The following is a 21,370-nucleotide window of genomic DNA, read 5'->3' as shown; positions in this document are numbered from 1 at the left end:
GGTCTTTTGCGGTTCTATACATATTTTGGGAGTGTTTATTCTAGCTCTGTGAAAAATGCTGTTGGTGTTTTGCTAGGGATTGCATTTATTCTGTAGTTTGCTTTGGATAGTATGGACATTCTAAAAATATTTGTGCTTCTAATCCATGAGCATGGAATATCTTTCCATTTGTTTGTGTCCTCTTCAATTTCATTCATCAGTGTTTTATAGTTTTCAGAGTACAGGTCTTTCACCTCCTTGGTTAAGTTTATTCTTAGGTAACATATATATATATATATATATATATATTTTTTTTTTTTTTTTTTTTTTTTAACATGTATTTATTTTGGGGAGACACAGAAAGAGCACGGGCAGGGGAGAGGCAGGAAGAGAGAGACAGGGAAACACAGAATCTGAAGCAGGCTCCAGGCTCTGAGCTGTCAGTATAGAGCCCTACGTGGGGCTCGAACTCATGAACCATGAGATCATGAACTGAACTGAAGCCAGATGCTTAACCGACTAAGCCACCCAGACACCCTGGTATTTTATTATTTTTGGTGCAGTTGTAAATGAGATTGTTTTCTTGATTTGTCTTTCTGCTTCATTACTAGTGTATAGAAATGCAACGTATTTCTGTAGATTGTTTTTGTATCCTACGACTTTACTGAATTCATTTATCAGTTCTAGCAGTTTTTTGATGAAATCTTTTGGGTTTTCTATATGTAGTATTACGTTATCCGCAAATAGTGACAATTTTATTCTACCTTACCAACTTGGATGTGTTTTATTTCTTTTTGTTGTCTGAGTGCTGTGGCTAGGATTTCCAGGATTATGTTGAGTAAAGTGGTAAGAGTGGACATTTTTGTCTTATTCCTGACATTAGAGGGAAAACTCTCAGTTTTTCTCCATTGACTATATTAACTGTGGGTTGTTCATATAAGGCTTTTATTATGTTGGTGTATCTTCCCTCTAAACCTACTTTGTTGAGGGTTTTTACCATGAATGGATGTTGTACTTTGTCAAAAGTTTTTTTCTGCATCCATTGAAATGATCGTATAGGTTTTACCCTTTCTTTTATTGATGTGATGTATCACATTGATAGATTTGTGAATATTGAATCACCTCTGCATCCTAGGAATAAATCCAAATTGATTGTAGTGAATGACTTATTTAATGTATTGTTGGATTCAGTTTGCAATATTTTGTTGAGGATTTTGGCATCTATGTTTATCAAAGATATTGCTTTGTAGTTTTCTTTTTTGGCACTGTTTTTATTTGGTTTTAGTATCAGGGTAATTCTGGCCTCATAGAATGAATGTGGAAGTTTTTCTTCCTCTTTTATTTTTTGGAAAAGTTTGAGAAGAGTAAGTATTAACTTTTCTTTAAATGTTTGGTAGAATTCACCCATGAAACTGTCTGTTTCTGGACTTTTGTTAGTTGGGAGTTTTTTGATTACTGACTCAATTTCATTTCTAATAATTGGTCTATTTAAATTTTCTATTTCTTTCTATTTCAGTTTTGATAAGTTATATGTTTCTAGGAATTTATCCTATTTATTTAGGTGTATAATTTATATATAAATTTTTATAGTATTCTCTCACAATTACAATCCATCCTTTGTATTTCTTCAGTCTCTGTTGTTATTTCTCCTATTTCATTTCTGATTTTGTTTATTTGATTATTGTCTCTCTCTCTTTAATTTTTTTTTTTTTTGATGAGTGTAGCTAGAAGTTTATCAATGTTGTTGCTCTTTTCTGAGGACCAGCTCCTGGTTTCATTAATCTTTTGTTTTTTACTATATATTTAATTTATTTCTGTTCTAATCTTTATTATTTCCTTCCTTCCTCTTTTTTTGGGGGTTTTGTTTGTTCTTGTTCTTGTTCCTTTAGGTGTAAGGTTAAGTTGTTTATTTAGGGTTTTTCTTGCTTCTTGAGGTAAGCCTGTATTGCTATAAATTTCCCTCTTAGAACAGATTTTGCTACACTCCAATGATTTTGGACATTGTATTTTCATTTTCATTTTTCTCCATTAATATTTGATTTCTTCTTTGATTTCTTGGTTGACCCATTCATTGTTTAATAGCATGTTATTTAACCTCCATTATTTGTACTCTTTCCAGATTTTTTCTTGTGGTTGATTTCTAGCTCCATAGTGTTATAATCAGAAAAGATGCATGGAATGACTTCAATCTTTTTGAATCTGTTGAGACTTGCCTTGTGGCCTAATATGTGATCAATTCTGGAGATTCTTCCAGGTGCACTTGAAAAGAATGTGTATTCTGTTACTTTAGGATGGAGTATTCTGAATATATCTGTCCATCTGGTCCAATATGTCATTCAAAACCACCATCTCCTGGGGCACCTGGGTGGCTCAGTCGCTTCCACTCAGGTCATGATCTCATGGTTCATGAGTTCAAGCCCCACGTCGGGCTCTATGCTGACAGCTCAGAACCTGGAGCCTGCTTTGGATTCTGTGTCTCCCTCTCTGTCTGCCCTTCCCCAATCATTCTCTGTCTTTCTCTGTCTCAAAAATACATAAACATAAAAAAAAAAAAAACCCACACCATTTCCTTGTTGATTTTCTGTTCAGATGACCTGTCCACAGATATAAGTGGGATGTTAAAGTCCCTTACTATTATTATATTACTATCAATTAGTTCCTTTATGTTTGTTATTAACTGTTTTATGTATTTGGGTGCTTCATGTTGGGTGCATAAACATTTACAATTATTATTTCTTCTTGTTAAATTGTCCTCTTGAGGATTATATAGCATCTTTTGTCTTTTGTTATAGTCTTTGTTTAAAGTCTATTTTGTCCAAATAAGATTTTCTACCCTGGCTTTCTTTTCAAATTTATTTGCACGATAAATATTTCTCCATCCCCTCACTTAGACTGCACGTGTCTTTAGTCTGAAATGAGTCTCTTGCAGGCAGCATATGCATGGGTCTTGTTTTTTTATCCATTCTGTCTTTCAATTGGAGTGTTTGGTCCATTTGCATCTAAAGTATATTGATAAGAATATACTTGTTGCCTTTTTGTTACTTGTTTATGTTTGTTTTTGTAGTTCTTCTCTGTTCCTTTATTCCCTTGCTCTCTTCTCTCACAAGTTGGCTTTCTTTAGTGATATGCTTGGATTCCTTTCTCTTTATTTTTTTCCATACCTATTGCTTGTTTTTGATTTATGGTCACCTTTGGTTTGTATATAACATGTTCTGCATATAGCCATCTATATTAGGTGGATGGTCACTTAACTTTGGAACTTAACCCATTCTTTTCTCCTCTCCTCTCCATGTTTTAGGTATGCAGTGTTATACTTTACATCCTTTTATTTTGTGACTGTCATGAGTGATTTTTTTTTTTTTTTTTTTTTTTTTTTTTTTTTTTAACGTTTATTTATTTTTGAGACAGAGAGAGACAGAGCATGAACGGGGGAGGGTCTGAGAGAGAGGGAGACACAGAATCGGAAACAGGCTCCAGGCTCCGAGCCATCAGCCCAGAGCCTGACGCGGGGCTCGAACTCACGGACCGCGAGATCGTGACCTGGCTGAAGTCGGACGCTTAACCGACTGCGCCACCCAGGCGCCCCTGTCATGAGTGATTTTTTATAAATATACTTATTTTTTACTGCTTTTGTGCTTCCTACTTTTCTTACTTTTACTTATGGTCTTTTCTTTCCACTGAAAGAGTCCCCCTTAACATTTCTTGTGGGCTGCTTTAATAGTAACAAATTCTCTTAACTTTTGTTTGTCCAAAAAAGTTTTATCTCTCCTTCCATTTTGAATGATAGTCTGGCTAGATAGAGTATTCTTGGCTGCAGATTTTTTCCTTTCAGCACTTTGAATATATCATGCCACTCCCTTCTGGTCTGCAAAGTGTGTGCTGCAAAATCAATTGATAGCTTTGTGGGATTTCCCTCGTATGTCTTCTTTTCTCTTGCTTCGTTTAAATTTCTCTCTATATATTTTGGGGCATCTGAATGGCTCAGTCGTAAAGTGTCCAACTTTGGCTCACTTTATGATTTCACAGTTTGTGTTTGAGCCCTGAAGTGGGCTGTGTTCTCACAGCTCGGAGCCTGGAGCCTGCCTCGGATTCTGTGTCTCCCTTTCTTTGTGTCCCTCCCACGCTTGTGCTCTCTCTCTCTCAAAAACAAATCAATATTTTAAAAAATTTAAATCAAATAAAGTTCTCTCTTTTTCACTACTTTTTGCCATTTTAATTAGTATGTGTCTTGGTATTGACCTCCTTTGGTTGATTTTGTTGGGGAATCTCTATGCCTCCTGGATCTGGATTTCTGTTTATTTCTTCAGATTTGGAAACTTTTCAGCTATTATTTCTTCAAATAAATTTATCTGCCTCCTTTTCTATCTCTGTCTCTTCTTGGGATCTCTATAACGGAAATATTATTACACTTGATGGTGTCACTGAAGTCCCTAAGTCTATTTTCATTTTGTATAATTTGTTTTCTCTCATCTGCTCAGCTTGATTACTTTCCATTATTCTTTCCTCCAGGTCACTGATTTGTTCTTCTGATTCCTCTATTCTGCTATTTATTCCATCTAGTGTATTTTAAATTTCATTTGTGTTCTTCATCTCTGATTGGTTCCTTTTTATCTCTTTGTTAAGGATCTCACTGAAGTCCTCCACTCTTTTCTCAAGTCCCATGAGTATCTTTATGATCATTACTTTAATTTCTCTGTCAGACCTATCACTTATCTCTGTTTCATTTTGTCTAACTTTCCGTGTCTGTTCCTATATATTAGGAAAGTCAATTATTTCTCTTGCTCTTGAAATGAGTGGCCTTATGAAAAAGAGGTCCTGTAGTGCCCTGTGGTGCTGTGTCCCCTATTTACTGGAACCTGGCACTTCAAGAATGTGTGTTGTGTGTATCCTTCTATTGTGGCTGAGCTGCTTTTTCCATCAGGCTAGTTGTCTTCAGTGGCTCTCTTTGCCTGTTGTGGACAGGGTTTGGTCCCTGTTGTGTTAGTGGACCAGTCTGGGGCTTCTTGGGCTTGAGTTTAGTCAGACCAGGCATTTGCCAGAGATAGAGTAGCACCAACTGCAGGGTGCTTTTCTTGTTTTGTCCCCTGAGAAGTTTTCATTGGTGGGCAGGGCCTTCAATCAGACCAATTGTCTGTCCCAAGTCCACTGTTGGGACAGCAGTGTGACTGGTGTGTGTGTTTATCTTTCCCTCTCCCCAGAGCAGAAGTCACTTTGGAGTGGCTCTGGTCCCTGTTGGGGCTGCTTGCACACTGCCAGGCCTGTGGCCCCAGTTTCAATGGGCTCCAGTCAAGAGTGTATTAGACAGGGCAAATTTGAATTGTGCTGAGGGACGGGGGTGTACCTCCCACAAGTTTTGTGCTCTGAGAGGGGATGTGCTGCCGCTGTGGAGATGATCAGCCCTGGCCCATTTGCTAAGCATGCTTGCTCAGGGCACGCAGTTTTGTTTTTTTTGTTTTTTGTTTTTTTTTTTTCCAACGTTTTTTATTTATTTTTGGGACAGAGAGAGACAGAGCATGAACGGGGGAGGGGCAGAGAGAGAGGGAGACACAGAATCGGAAACAGGCTCCAGGCTCCGAGCCATCAGCCCAGAGCCTGACGCGGGGCTCGAACTCACGGACCGTGAGATGGTGACCTGGCTGAAGTCGGACGCTTAACCGACTGCGCCACCCAGGCGCCCCAGGGCACGCAGTTTTAACAAAGCGTGTGCTGGTCCTCCCCAAGAGGGACCCACCATCACCAGGACCAAGGCCCTGAAAAATGCATGGGTCAGGAGAGAGGTATTTGCGAGGTTTGTGCCAGTCTTCTATGGGAGGGGGTCTGCAGTGCTGGGACTGTGACAAACCTGGCTGGAGGGGGTGGATCCTCAGGGCCAGAGGCAGGGGGTGGGGGAAGCAAGGGTGGTGTAAGCAAGTCAGATAGTGAATGTTAGTGCTGTGCTGTTCCCAGCAGATGGCCATGTGTTTATGCTGGGGGTGGGGGAGAGACTTGGTGCTTGCCAGCTCCTTTGTTCCTGGAGGAGTCTCCCAGTGATCTCTGTCCCTCCAGGACATGCTCTGAGATTAGTAAATAAATCTCCCTCCTGTATGCCCCAGGCATTTTTCAAACTGCTACTTCTATGCTTGTATCTCTGCGGGCTGTTTGTTGTGCTGTCTCTCAAGGACAGGGACTCAGTTTCCTGTTGCCCTTCTGGCTCTCCCAGAACCAAACCTGCTGATTTTTAAAATTCCAGGCTTTAAGTCCTGCTGCTTATAAGAACTCATGAAATTCCAGCTTATCTAGTTTCCAAAGCCAAATGTTGTGGGGATTCGTGTTCTCCATGCAGGGTCCCCATTGTGATAGCCCCTTTCTCTCCCTTCTCTGCACCCGCAGGTCCCTTCCTCCTGCAGACAGTCCAGCAGTCCATTTTAACCTCCCACTGCACCTCCGCCCTTCCTACCTTCTTGGATGTGACCTTTTCTCTACCTTTAGTTGTAGAGGTTGTTCTGCAAGTCTTCAGGTCCCTTTTTCTGTTATTTACATTGTATTCATGGGATGAGGTGAGCTTTGGTCCTCCTGCTCCACCATTTTAGCCTTCCTCTCCTAGATTTAAGAATGCAACACTGAAAAACATGAGTCTTAAAGAGGAGAAAGAAGACTGGTAAATATTTGTGTTATGCTAGTTTTTGGTATTATGTTAGCTTTTCCTGTATATTTGCTCTTCAATCATTCCTAAATATTGTTACTTAAAATCTTGTTTCTAGAGGTGTTACTGAGTGACTACAACAACACCAAAGAGCCGTGGTTAAAGAAGCATAGAAAATCTCACACTATACACTCCTTTACTCCTCTTACCACGTTATAGGTGCACAGACATCCTAGAGACAACTCTATAACACTCGTCCCCATCCTGTAGTATTCCATGGGGTGCCGATTTGAGAAATGTAATAGATATATTAATAGAAATGAAAAATGACTATATCAGGTACTACTACCTGATGCCATATAAAATTGGAATCCAGTTTTTTTAAAATGTGTGGTAATGAGGAGAACCTGGGTGGTTCAGTTGGTTAAGCATCTGACTTTTGACCTCACGATCTCACATTTGAGCATTGAGCCCCACATCGGGCTCTGCGCTGACAATGGGGAGCTGGCTTGGGATTCTGTCTCTTTTCCTCTTTCTCTCTACATCTACCCTGCTCTCTCTCAAAATAAATAAATAAACTTAAAAAAAATGTGTGGTAATGAGTTTTTCAGAACACATGACAAAAGATTATTCACTCAAAGATATCACAGCAAACCAAGTAAAAATGGCTTTGAGAAATTTCAAAGCAACTATTATGTTGAAGAGTAGGAAATAGAAAGTTATAAATAATTGCTATAAATTTAGGTAAATTTGGTTTCAACTGTAAGAAGTTCATATTAAATGAGGTGTGCTTCCCTTAGAGTGATCATATATGCAATGATCAAGCTTGTTTCATTTCATTTAGCCACAATGCTTCCTTAAAGGTGCCTTTTAAAAATTATTAGTAATATAAAACAGCTTCATGGGTCAGTATTCTGTCATAGATGGCAAGCTTTAACAAATGTTTCTTATTGATACTGTTTAATGAGGCATTGCCCTTGGCATTATTAATTTTGGATTTTCTGTGGTGATTAAGATCTATTAAGTTTTTGAGGAATTACCCCAAATTCACCCGTAAGTCCAAATGTTTATGTGTCGCCTAAATGCGTATTATGTAGAAGATAAAGGAAGGGGGGAAAGGAAGGATCACGACCTGAGGGTTATGGACAACATTTAAGTTCATTTAAATCAATGGCTCCTGTTTATTTTCCTTCAGGACTGTGGGCTTTATCAGATTTCATCACATCACACACCTGCACCTTCTCGGTTTGTTTACTTTCCACCCCATGACTGCATTCAATAAACAGTACTCAGACTGAATAACAACAGAGATGGGATGGTGGAGAAGACCAGTGGTATTCTTAAAACTTAATTTGAGTAAATACAAAATTTCATTATCTAAATTTTGGCTAGTTGAAATTCTATATCAACTTTGCAACAGAAAAGAAATGCATTAGAAGGGGAGATTCTTGACGAGTCTCTTTGCATGTAATCACTATTGGTCTGACTTTTAAAAATTAAAGAATACTGGACTTTACTCATTTCAGTAGGAAGCTGAAATCAGTCACCATGCCGTTTCTCAACAATTTCTTACAGAGATGCCTTTCCGCTTATTCCTTGAGGTTTAGTTTGTTATGCCTTTGAATAATTATTGAGATGAATGTAACACGTCTTCACGTCCATGCAGTCATGCAGTTGAAGAGGCTTCTGCGAATTTTAAGTTTTTACACTTCCATCAGAAGGCATTCTTCAGGAAGAAATGCACGTCAAGCAGACAATTAACTATTTGGTGACGTCAATTGGCAAGGAACATCTGAGCCCTTCCAGTCACAGAAAGTGTGCATTTTGGAATGTACTCATTTCTGTTTTCCACAGACAGTGTTAAAACCAAATTGAGGACACATTCCCATTAACCAGTTATTTGCTGTTCTCAGACTGAAAGCCTGAAGAGATTGACTGAATTCACAGTCTCATTGCCTTGCGTGGTACCTAGTACATAGTTGTAAGCTGAATATTTGGTGAACTGATCTGAAATTTGATTGTACAACATCATCATATATAGCAGATTATAGGATCAGGAGACCTTAGAACTAGAAAACTAACAGTGATCACGTGAACTAGTCCTCTCATTTTTTCCATGGGAAACTAAGACAGTGAGCACAATCAAAACTACTATCTCAGTATTTAAAAGCTCACTTACCTTCTCAAGTTGACAGAATCATGGAATCTCAGAGCAGGGACAGGTCTGAAGTTAGAGACAAACTGTGATGCACGAAATCTTCCCTTTAAATGTGCTCTTCAGGTAACCCCCCAGATTCTCTTGGGCACACTGAGGTGGGGTCTCTTTCACTTCTGAAGCAGCCCATCTGATATCCTAGTGGCCGAACTTTAGATCAAGTCAGATCTACCTTCCAACCAACCTTCATCCATGGTCCTTGTTCTGCTTTATGATACGAAATTTATAAGGTAAAACCTCTCTTGTGTGTGTCTGTCTTTTAAATATATAAAAACCTTCATTATTTCAGTTCGACAGAGTAAACGTTTCTTGAGTTCCTAGTGTGTGCTGGGCACTGCTAGGTGCTGGAAGCTTAGAAATGGAAGGCTAAGTAAGCATCCACACTTCCTTCAAACATTCCTTCAAAAAAGAACATAACAAAAATCACATCTGTTTTAAATGCCTATCAAATACAATGAAGTTATTACCAACGATAAGACCTACCAAATGCAATTGTAATTTGTGTTGGTATAAAAAGCTCACTCACTCTCAAGCCCCTTCAGCCTTTGCTAAATAGCTTCATGCTAACAAAGACTGCTGGTCCCCCTGAATGGAAATTAGGAAAATTCTTTTATGAGATGTTATTTCACTCACCCTGCATCTTTCAAAATTCCCGGATTGAGAATTGATTTAATTTGGGGATAAAAAGGGTATATAATCATTCGAAAAACCAATTCCAGCAGTGTAATAAAGTACATCCAAAATTACATGACCAGAAATAGCCATCATTAACATTAAGTGGCCATAATTCCAGATGTAGTTTGTATTACATTACATTGCTATGAGAATATACACCTGGAAGAATGAAAGAGTGGTACATGGGAATTGATTGACCAAAATAATTGCATAACATGAGAATTTGGACAAGAAGTTTTTACTTAGAAGAAATGTAAAGTAAAATAAACTTGAAAAAATGACTGATCTTAAATTAAATGTTTCTTTACTAGGAGACATAGTCCTAAACATTTCTGCTAGGGTTAAAAAAATAGTTTGGGAATACATCAAGAAATTGGAGTTATTATGTGTACATTTCAATTTTAGACAGTGTTGATTCATTACCTAAAAATCATGAGATGACAAAATGTTTTCTCTAATAGTTACTCTAATTCTTCTTCATTATATCCTAATTTTTATGGTGTTCCCATTGTTCTTATTTGTAAGATAGAAAACATTTCAATTCTGTCCTATCAACATAATCTCAATAGCTACTTGGTTTTATTTTATTTTATTTTATTTTATTTTATTTTATTTTTATTTTTTTAACGTTTATTTATTTTTGAGACAGAGAGAGACAGAGCATGAACGGGGGAGGGTCAGAGAGAGGGAGACACAGAATCTGAAACAGGCTCCAGGCTCTGAGCGGTCAGCACAGAGCCCGACGCAGGGCTCGAACTCACGGACCGCGAGATCATGACCTGAGCCGAAGTCGGCCGCTTAACTGACTGAGCCACCCAGGCGCCCCTACTTGGTCTTATTTTAAATGTACTCAATACTGGCTATTAATAATTTATACCAGCTTCTTTATATCTGAGTTTTTTATTTTAATTCACTTTCTGATTTTTGATTAGCTGTATTTTATTGTCAAGTAGGGTTTCATAACTCTTGAGTGTTATTTCCTCAGAGTGCTTGAATAGTTAAAACTGTCTGCTTCCTCTGTGTTAAATGACCTTTTGCCTGAGTATGACATTCTGGGATCACACTGGAGACATTGTGACACAGCTCTTAGCATGTGAATTTCATGCATTTCCTTTATTATGGCTTCTGTTCTTATCCATGGGTTTTTTTTTTTTTCTTTGTCTTGGAAAAGGATTTTCTAGGTTTCTTTGCTTGCCTTTTAAACATGTCAAGAATGAGATGATAACAGTAAGGGAAAGAAAAAGGGTCAAGATTTTAGGCCTGAGAAATTTTGGTAGGAAGTAGGGAGACAGAGATAGAGTGAATTAGTAAGATGCCTGAACTCTCTCTTCATACCCATTCTTTCCTCAGAACCATACTTTATTTAAGGTTGGAACTTAGACTTTAATAACAACCAGATGGGTATAAGGGTGCTCAAGAAGACTAAGGCAGGTGATTTGGTTCCCTGGACATATGGGGGAGGTTGGAAACCCTTAGAATACACCCCATGTGGCTACTTCTGACATGGCACAGGAGCCAAGGTGAGGAAATTCTGAAAGCAGACAGGTGGATGGTGGGCAAAAGGCACATTGGTGGTTCTCATGGGCTCTAGAGAGGATACAGGAAAGGCTCATGGTCACAAGATGTAGAATGAACTAGGTAGAGACTTTGATACCAGTGGGAAATAACTAGAACCCTGGACTCCAGGAGGTGAACAAAAATATTGCCCCTAAAATGCCAGATGAGTGAGAATAGCACCCAATAGGCATTGATTCACAGAACCATATCAGCCTGTCTTCCAGCTATCTGGGTGACACAGAAGGGAATCTGGGGACCCAGACTCTACTGCAGTGTTAGATTATGCAGGACACACACACACACACACACAAATGTACATATATGTACACGCAAAAATACACACACACACACACACACACACACACACCCCTCCCCAGCCACCCAGATTATCTTGGAGAGAACTGAAAATAAGAGACAGAGATGAGAAATCCAAAAGGCTGGGCATTTTTCATAAAGAGGATGAGGAATTTCTCATACTAGCCAAGATGGAGTAAGTCCGTTGCAGCCTATCTTTCCTATTGATTCTCCAACTCTGGATGGAATAAAAAACAACTACATAAACACTCTGAAATGCAAACAACAGCAAGCAGATTGGGGAGGGGTCAAAACTTGGGAAATGACCAGTGTGACAGGGAGTTTACTAGTTGTGGTTTTTTTTTTCCTTCTTTATCTTTTGACTTTGACCTGTAAGCAACTGATATCCTGGAACAGAGTAGCCGGCGTAGACAGCAAGACCTGCAAGAGAGACCTCCCTGTTTCCCACCAGAGGACACAGAAATGGGGACCCTGTGAGGTAGACAGTGTGTATAGGAGGAGGATCTCCTTCTCTGTCTCTCCGCCTCTCTCTCTTTTTTTTCCTGGTTCTTTCCTGAGAGGAGCACAGTCAGAAATTGCACCAGCAGGTGATTGTGGCAGTAAAGGCATCCATAATCTCTAAAGAAAGTGCATCTCTCTGTCCAGAACTGGGATGCGGGACCTCTGTAGTCTGAAGAGTGTGGGGGATCTCATCTCTGTTATTTTTCCCTCTCCTTTATCTCACTGCTTAGCACTGAGGGTATTTCCAGTGCTTAGGACTAAATATCTGCGAGAAACCCCAGATTTCTAGCCAGAAAGCTAAAAATGAGACTTCTGAAAGCCAGACAGGGTCGGGGGAAGTTTCAGAAAGGAAAAATCTGGATAAAGGGATCCCCTAAGACAAAAAAATATATATATAGCAAAGGCTTTAGGGTCTGAACTATGATGAAAAACTACCATCCAAGTCTCAGACTAACCACTAGGTCACACACATGCAGAGTAGATCCAGAAAGCATAGCAAGGTTTTGAAAACCTAACTGGAATAACTGCCCAGAGAACTGCCCAGAGAAGGAGAGAGTATGTGAGCTGAATGCAAGGGAGCTGATTGCCTCCTAAAACAAACAAACAAATCAACATTCCCCAGTGGATTTGATTAGATCCCAAAGTCGTACCATATTATATCCCAAATTCCTAATACACAATCCAAAATTACATGCTAAAGCCAACCAAACAAAAAAACCCAGGAACATCTGAGAAATTCCCAAGAGGAAAGACAAATAGTTTCCAGTGCCAAGAAGACTGAAATCTTGGAATTATCAACGACTTTCAAAGTGAGATGAAGGTGAATGCTCTTGAAATGAGTGGAAAGATAGAGGTTTTTAACAAAGCAGTAGGAACTATGAAAAAGAATAATAAATAAATAAAAATTTTAGAATTGAAAAATATGATAGTTGAAATGGTAAAATTCTTTGGATGGGCTCAGTAACAAATGGAAATAACAGGAAAAGGAGTCAGCGAATTTAAAAATGGGTCAACAGAAGTAATCTAATCTGGAAAAAAAATGGAAAAAATTATAAAATATGAACAGATCCTGAGGACCCATGGGACAATAACAACAAAAAATCTAACATTTGTGTCATTAGAGTCTCAGAAGGAGAGAAGGAAGGTGGGCTGAAAAAAATATTTCAAGGAATATTTACCAGAAAGTTTCCAAATTTTGTAAAAGGGATCAATTTATAGATTGCAGTTACCCAGAAAACCCCAGCTAGGACAAATTCAAAGAAAACCATGCCCAGTCACATCATAATCAAACTACTAAAAACCAACGTCAAAGACAAATCTTGAAGGAGTCAGAAAATGATACATTATGTAGAAGGGAATAATTATTTGAATGACTGTGGATTTCTCCTCAGAGGCCACAGAAGCCAGAAGACAGTGAAATAATATCTTTAAATGGCTGAAGGAACTGTCAACCCAGAATTCTATGTTCAGCAAAACAGAGTATCCTTCAGGAATGAAGACAAGAGAGACATTCTCAGATGAATGAAAACTGAGAGCATGTGTCACCAGTTGATCTGCCCTAAAATAAGTGCTGAAGAAAATTCTTCAGGATAAAGAGGGAAATGTGGAACATCAGAATAAAAAAGGACAGCAGAAATGGTAAATATCTGGGTGAAAATGACAACTTCTTTCTCCCTGAAAGGTCTTTAAAATACATATGACTGTTGAAAGTGAAAATTACAACACTGCCTAGTAGAGCTCTCACTGCACGTCGATGTAAGACATATGGCAGATACAACATAAGAGACTGAGTATTTACCTGGGGCTCTATTTTAAGCACTTTACTGACTCCCCCCCCCCCCCCCATACCTATTGTGGTGGGTGCTTGTGAAAAAAAGAGCAGTTACAGAGAAAACAAACTAAAGTTTCCTTGCACAGCTCAGTTGTGACGCGAGTAAATTAGAGACCTTGTCACACCTATATTTTTCTCTTTTTGTGGAGAGAGAGTCAGACAAAATATTTGCGTGATCACTATGCTGTTTCCATTTGTCTTCATATTTCAGTTTTAGACTTCCTAAAGGTTTGATGCAGGTTGAACCGTCTCCTGGATACCTCTTTCTTTTAGCGGATCCCTGTTTCTCTCTCATTCCAAGCGATTCCGTTTGTGAACTGGGAAATGATGACATTACCTATTTTTTTGTTAACTGGATAACATTTTTTTAGGAAACTGAAGGTCTCTTCTCTCCCCTACCTTTGTCAAACACCCTGTATCAGATTCAATACCATCCCAACCCCTATTCCCAGCTGAGGTACATCTTTCTCCTTGGGTATGACACTCCTGCTTTGGATCTTTAAGTTTAGGGCACGGACTCCTAAAAATTACTGAACATAGTATTTTTTGCCACATCTCTAGGGAGCATCTGATGGTAGTAGCTAGAGAATTTTTCCTCTAATTTTCTAAAATTGCATACTCATCATGTTAGTAGACAGATCTTCTTCAATTAATGATGGGCTTATGTCCCAATAAACCCATCATAAGTTGAAAACATGGTAAGTCAACATGAATGTAATACGTCTAACCGACTGGACATCACAGCTTAGCCTAGCCTGCCTTAAATGTGCTCTAAACATTTACATTAGCCTACAGTTGGGCAAAATATCTAACACCAAGCCTATTTGATAATAAAGTGTTAACTATCTCATGTAACTTGTTGAATATAGTCCTGAAAATGAAAAACTGAACGGTTGCATGAATACAGAATGGTTGTGATTATATATATTATTTACCTTCATAAATGTGTGGCTAACTACCCAGGAAAAGATCAAAATTTAAAATTCAAAATATAGTTTCTGCTGAAAGTGTATCACTTTTGCACCATTATAAAGTAAAAAAAAAAAAAATCATAAGTTTGAACCATTGTGAGCTGGGGCCATCTGTACTTACTTTTACACAGGGGCATGTAAGAGACAATTCTTTGGATTTTCTTTTCTCATCTTCTTTCCCTCGTGTGTTTTTGGAAGCACAGTGATGATATTGGAAACCACACCAAAATATTCTGTTCTTTTTTCAATTTTATGTCATAAAATTTTATTAGTGTCCCTATCAGTTTCCTGTTGGTAATTGTTTTTTGCTGAGTTTTTCTCCTTTTCTTTGGGGGTAAAGGAGGATCGTTTTGTGAGGTATCGGGGGAGGAATTATTAGTGATCTGGTTTTATTCTGCTATCTTTACTTAGAATCCAGAATGTGAGATAAGGGTTTGGGCTATAACACAATATATGCATTTCTGAACAACCCCACATCATACAAAATTGTACTAAAACAGAGAGGGAGGTAAACCATAAGAGACTCTTGAATACAGAAAACAAACTGAAGGTTACTGGAGGGGTGTTAGTGGGGGATGGGCTAAACGGGTGATGGGCATTAAAAAGGGCACTTGTTGGGACGAGCACTGCGTGTTTTTCGTAAGTGATGAATCACTACTAAATTCCACTCCTGAAACCATTATTACACTATATGTTGTTAACTAACTTGGATTTAAATTAAAAAAAAAATAACAACAGGGCTAATTGAAAAAATAAAATTAGGTACCCACCACTGAAAACCTATGCAACTTTGTAAGTAGAGCATCAACAACAACAAAAATAATAATCTAATAAAAATAATGACAGTTAAAAGATGTAAAAATGGTAATGTAGCTTGATGGAAGGAGCAATAAAGAAGGGTTAAGGCTGCAGAGTTATGCAGGCCAGGACAAAATGTTCGCATGTCAGGAAAACATTACAACAAGGATGTTGAAGACAGAGCACATAGCCAAAGCCGGGTTGAGAGGGGGGGGCCATGGTTTGCATCCTATATAGTACCGAATGCCTCTGTGGTGCACATATCACTTGCATTTAGCTGCTATTAATTGCTGATGTGAAACATTATCGTGCTGGAGAAAAGTCCATATAAAAACTTCACGGGTGCCTGAGTGGCTTCGTCAGTTAAGCGTCCAACTCTTGATTTTGGCTAAGGTCATGATCTCACGAGTTTGTGAGATTGAGCCCCATGTTAGGCTTTATGATGACAGTGCAGAGCCTACTTGGGATTCTCTTTCTCTCCCTCCCTCTCTCTCTCTGCCCCTCCCCCCCCACACACACTCTCTCTCTCTCTCTCAATAAATTAACAAAAAAATTTCATATGAAATGTTCAGTATAGCCACATAATTCCCCTATTTCCCAGTCAGCATGAGCTAGTATGGATTACTGAAAGACACATGAAAGCAAAATAAACTATTTATACATAAGTGATGTTTCCTGAGAAGATCATTTCAGCAGAAGCGCTATGTATGTACTAACTCATAAAAATGGTACTACATCATGTATTTAAACAATACTCTTGTCAGTGTTTTAAAATACTAAAACAAAAACAAGGGCAGAAAAATATTGGACATAATCTATACATGCCACAGGAAAGTATACCGACTACAGTATACCGACTCCTTGGAATAGGATGTGAATGTTAAAGATTTAGAATACGTGTATTATCTTGGAAAGATATTTAAGTAATGTTATATAAAAAATGTGTGCAATATACATAATAGTATGTGTACGTGTGCATCCAAATGTTAGCTTTGGTTATCTCAATGTGGTAGGATTCCAGTAGAGTTTTTATTTTGCTTTTTCTCTCTTATCTGTATTTTCTTTTTTATTTTCCTATAATAAACTTATATTACTCTTGCAATAAGATGAGGGGAAGTTATTATGAAAACTCACATCTGAAAATATTTTAGCTTTCACAGTATTTTATAGCAGGAAACAGCAAGCAATATAATTTCGAAACCATAGGGAGCTATTTTAAAGAGTCTCTCCTGCCTCAACCTACTAGGCTGGCGCAGCTTGGTGACGTGTGGATATGGCATGAAATGTGGTGCTGGGGTCTGGAGAGGTTATACCAACACTCACTTATAGGTCTGCTGGATTTGGTCTGTTGCAACATCCTATGCTTATCAACAAACTTCATTTTCAGGGACCATCCATCTCTTACGGAAACACTATTTCCTTGGAGGCACATATGGATGCAACACAATCCATAGTCTTTATTGGGGGAAGGAAAGAGTGACTGTAACAGGAAAGGAGGTTAATGCTACATCATGAATCAAGCCACCAAAAAGAAAAAAAAAAAGTGGTTTCTTACACTTGCAAATATGACCACATTATGATTTGGGACATCGAGGAGAGGGAAGATTCTGTTGGGTGTCCTTTGCTTCTGAGACCCAGAAAACAGGGCTAGATCTTAGCGGCTCTGCCACAGTTATGGGTCTTCATGTTAATAGTATCTGTATAACCCTGAGCTGATAACATCATTCCTCTGGGCCCCAGCTTTCTTAGTTGTAAATTGGTTGTAGATGATCTCAGAGTTTCTCCTCTGGTACTGAAATTTTATGATGTTATAATTTAAGGGGATTCAGTTCATATCAGCTGAACACCAACTATGTGCAGGTATTCTGCTAGATACTTCAGAGGGCATAAAGCTGTGGTCCCTCAGGAAGCTGATAATCTGAGGACATTCACACATACTGGTAATGAAGGCAAAAGGAAAGTGCCACAGAGTAGACTATATACAATGTCCTCAAAGTCAGAAATAGCAGAGCCTTAATTAGAGTTCTCAAACTGTTCTAGACTTTGTCAGCCATGTTCAATTGGTCGGCCATCTAGCTCTCTCACATGAGAAAATTCTTTTTGAAAGCCCCCAATTGAAACTGTAACAGGCCAAGAAAAATAGGAATCTAATTTGTTGCAAACACTAATGGAATTTAATAAAATAGAATAAAACCTTAATAATTCATACCAAAGAAGGTAAGAATTGAGATATAATGCAAAGTCCGTTATAGAATGTGGACGTTACGTGATTGTAATGAACTCGAGTTTTACTTTCAAGTGTATAAACATTGGCTAGAAATCTTTACAAAATGGCTTTTGTGGAATGTACTATCTTGTGGAATGTAAAATATAAAACTATTCTAACCTTCTAGTACAGATGGGAGAACTCCTTCATCTTGGTTACTTGAGGCCCCAAAGAGAGACGTCATTTTAAATGACACTGCAAGTGTTTATAAATGGTTATTTGAAATTTCTTGAAAGTACCTCATTCTCTAGTGTTCTTCACATTTTCTAAAATCTTGTCAGTCTATTAGTTTGAACTTAATGTATATGATAGATGTTCGATAGCAGAAGTAAGCTTTCCTCTATTCATTGCCTTTTCCATTTGGCTTGGCATCACCCAGGTGATTCCTAGCCTACATCATTAATATGAAGTGCATTCAAAGGAGAAGAAAGTCAACAAAATTAACTAGCCTGGTAGCATGTTTCCAGGACAGGGGACTGCCCTTCTGCATTAGCAGATTAGGTAACTCTCTGTCCAATATAATTGAGAAGTACTGTAAAGACATTTTAATGCCCCTGCTGTACATTGTTATGAATTCATTCCTCTGCAATATAATTTTATGTCGCCAGATGTCATGTGTTAGAGGTAAGACACTCAGACCTCATCTATTCGGTTCAACCATGTGAACTGTTGCTTTGGTAGGTCATAAAAATTGGCAATTTAATATGAATGAACTTATGTTTTGTAGGATTAATTAGATATTAACCATTCTCTTAGAAGATAATAGGTCTCTAAAGGAAAGACACAGAGAATTATATGTTGACAGAAAAAGGATTTAGAAACAAAAAGGTGTAGGACAGGGGATGTTGCCAAGACAGCAGCTATTGGGTGAAGTATCAAAAAGGAAAAGGATGCAAGGTAGACAAACTTGGTTCACCCTACAATTTCTCCAATTCCAGCTGTGTTCAGAGGTGCAAAGGAAGGAAGACACATAATCTCTACTCTAACTGGCAAGAAAAGAGCATACAAAATACCCAACCTATATACAAGCCTATATAAAATCACAAGCTGGATTATTTTCAGACTGCACTTATTATAATAGTACAAAGACTCGAAAAATCACTCTGGGTAGTCAGGCAAGAGTCTAAAGAGGTAATAGCCTCAACTGAGTTTTGAAGGGTCTGAATAAATAGGGAGGAGTGTACTATATTCAGGGCAGATTTTATCCAAAAAGAAAGTTGGCAACTTCCAATGTGGATACAGAAAGGAGTTCCTTGTCCTCCAAAGACCTCTACTCTTCTCTTCCCCCTTCCCTTGTTTGGGAGAGCCTAACATTTCCTCATCTGTGATTTAATCCTTTGTGAATTAACTTATTAAGCCTTCGCTTTAGGAGGGAGAGGTAAAGGGGCAGCTAGAAAGAGGGAAAATGCCACAACACAGTCTATCTAATCCCTCCACTTCAAGGTCTCTATCTTTGAGCAAGAGAACTCATGAGAACCAGAAGCTAGCAGAAGGTCCCATCTCTCAGGCTTATGAATCTGATTTCAGTTCAGATCGGTTGCTAGAAAATAAATAAATAAATAAATAAATAAATAAATAAATAAATAAAATAAAATAAAATAAAATAAAATAAAGGCAGGACCAAGTCCTCAGCATCACCATGTTGAAGTTAGTATGCAAAAGTTTTTAAGCATAAACAGGATGCCCAAATGGCTCAAGAGGGAAGAATGCATTTGGCTTCCGTACAGGCAGTGTAACCAGGAATTCAGGAAAAGACAAATATTCTGAGCAGCGTTCAGAGATGCTTCGACATAAAGACAACTCTACCTATATTCTTAAGAATATATCAGTGTTTTTAAAGTTAAATGTCCCTGTTTTAAGCCTTTGAGATCTTTGAATTTCTTTCTTTTTTAGTTATACAAATTGAACTATCTTTGAGATGTGTTTTCATGAAGAATCAGGTATGGAAGTTACACGATAATATTTTGGCAAAAAAATGTATTTTGAAATGATACCAGAAGTCCAATAAACTCCACAAACATAATCTGTTGCAGTTCCTAAACTTTGCACCACAAAACACGCCTTTTATTGTTCTTTTCCCCGTTCTAGGGTTCATGCTTCATTGGAGGGTTATTGTTCGCCAATAAAAATTTCACTTCATCTGTGTCCCCATAACTTTTCCACTTTAATTGTACTCTAGATTTTAACAGTCTATACTTAGGATAACACTAATCATGATGTAGATCTGATTGTTCTTCTGTACTCATATCTGAGACTCATGGCATCCTCCATAGTATCCTCAAGAACTAATCATGAGGTGCCTGCATGGCTCAGTCAGTTAAGTGTCCTACTCTTGATCTTGGCTCAGGTCATCATCTCACAGTTCCTGAGTTCAAGCCCCATGTTGGGCTCTGTGCTGGTGGCACGGAGCCTGCTTGGGGTTCTGTTTCTTCTTTCCCCTGCTCCTCCCCTGCTGGTGAATCCGCTCTTTCTCTCTCACAATAAATAAATAGACTTTAAAAAAAAGAAATTTAAGAAGTAATCAGAGGTCTTGACCAGGGAAGACTAACCTTTTCTTATTTTTTCTTCTTCCCTTCCTCTTCATCTCCAGCCATGTTTTTAATATTATCTGCTTTCAGTCTTTCTGGTCAGTGCCTCTTTAACTTTAAACAAGTTGCATGTACTTCTCTGTTCTACTTCATAAAGTTTCAATAGAAATCAGTAAATCTTCCCTATGCCAGATGACAAAGTTGGTTTACAGTAATTATTCTCCTTTCCCCATCCTTCCACCAATTTTGTTATTTGTATTTTGACTGTAGCTCTGCACCTGTTTATCAAATGATTTTATCATTTCTGTCTTCAACAGAATGACCTGAACCCCCATTACACATGCTCCCACATTTTCTTCAGTCACCTCTCTCAAGTCTGTCTTCTGTCCCGTTAGCCCTACCATTACTTTTTCCAAGTTTCTTTAACATATTATCATAAAGTTTTTCAAATCCATACAAAGTAAAAACCATTGTATAATGAACTCCCACATACTCAGCTTCAATAATGATCAATGACCTACTATTCTTGTATCACGTATATGCTCTGTCATACTTGACTCTTTTGTTCATTATTTTTGCCATTACTTGCAATTGTCAAGTTTTATAACAATTGTCTTCTCCAACCAGCTTCCCACCCTTTCTTCCCCAAGAAATAATATAATTCTAGAAAAAGTAAAAATATTGTTGTTAGCCTGGATGGATTATTTGCAAATGAATATACAATTTCTGTTAACAATAACCTGTTATTGAAGTCATGCATAGTTACTGGCTCCCCCAATGACTTCTCCTCCTGAGTTTATACTTCTCCTGAGATGCTCCTTACCCAAAACTGGAAACAAGATCTTTATAGCTCAAAAGTGATAAGATATCTATCATAGCAAGATGAGGTCAGGAGAGGAAAGGTAATGTTAATAAGTAGAAGGATTTGGCTGCCAGGCTAAGAGTTTTGAAATGCAATAGGAAAGATGTTCAGTGAGAAAAAAATATTTGGGTGGCAATGAGAATCTAGTAATTTCTTCAGCGTTTCTCCACTAGTATTTTTGCATACTTGTTTGTTTTGTCCACCATCATAAGTTCTTTTTAGATTCAGCATCTATTTTGTAGAACAAAGG

The sequence above is a fragment of the Neofelis nebulosa genome, chromosome 14 (assembly GCF_028018385.1).
Source record: "Neofelis nebulosa isolate mNeoNeb1 chromosome 14, mNeoNeb1.pri, whole genome shotgun sequence".
Taxonomy (NCBI): domain Eukaryota; kingdom Metazoa; phylum Chordata; class Mammalia; order Carnivora; family Felidae; genus Neofelis; species Neofelis nebulosa.
The sequence above is the reverse complement of the archived record's forward strand: the minus strand, read 5'-3'. Positions refer to the sequence as shown.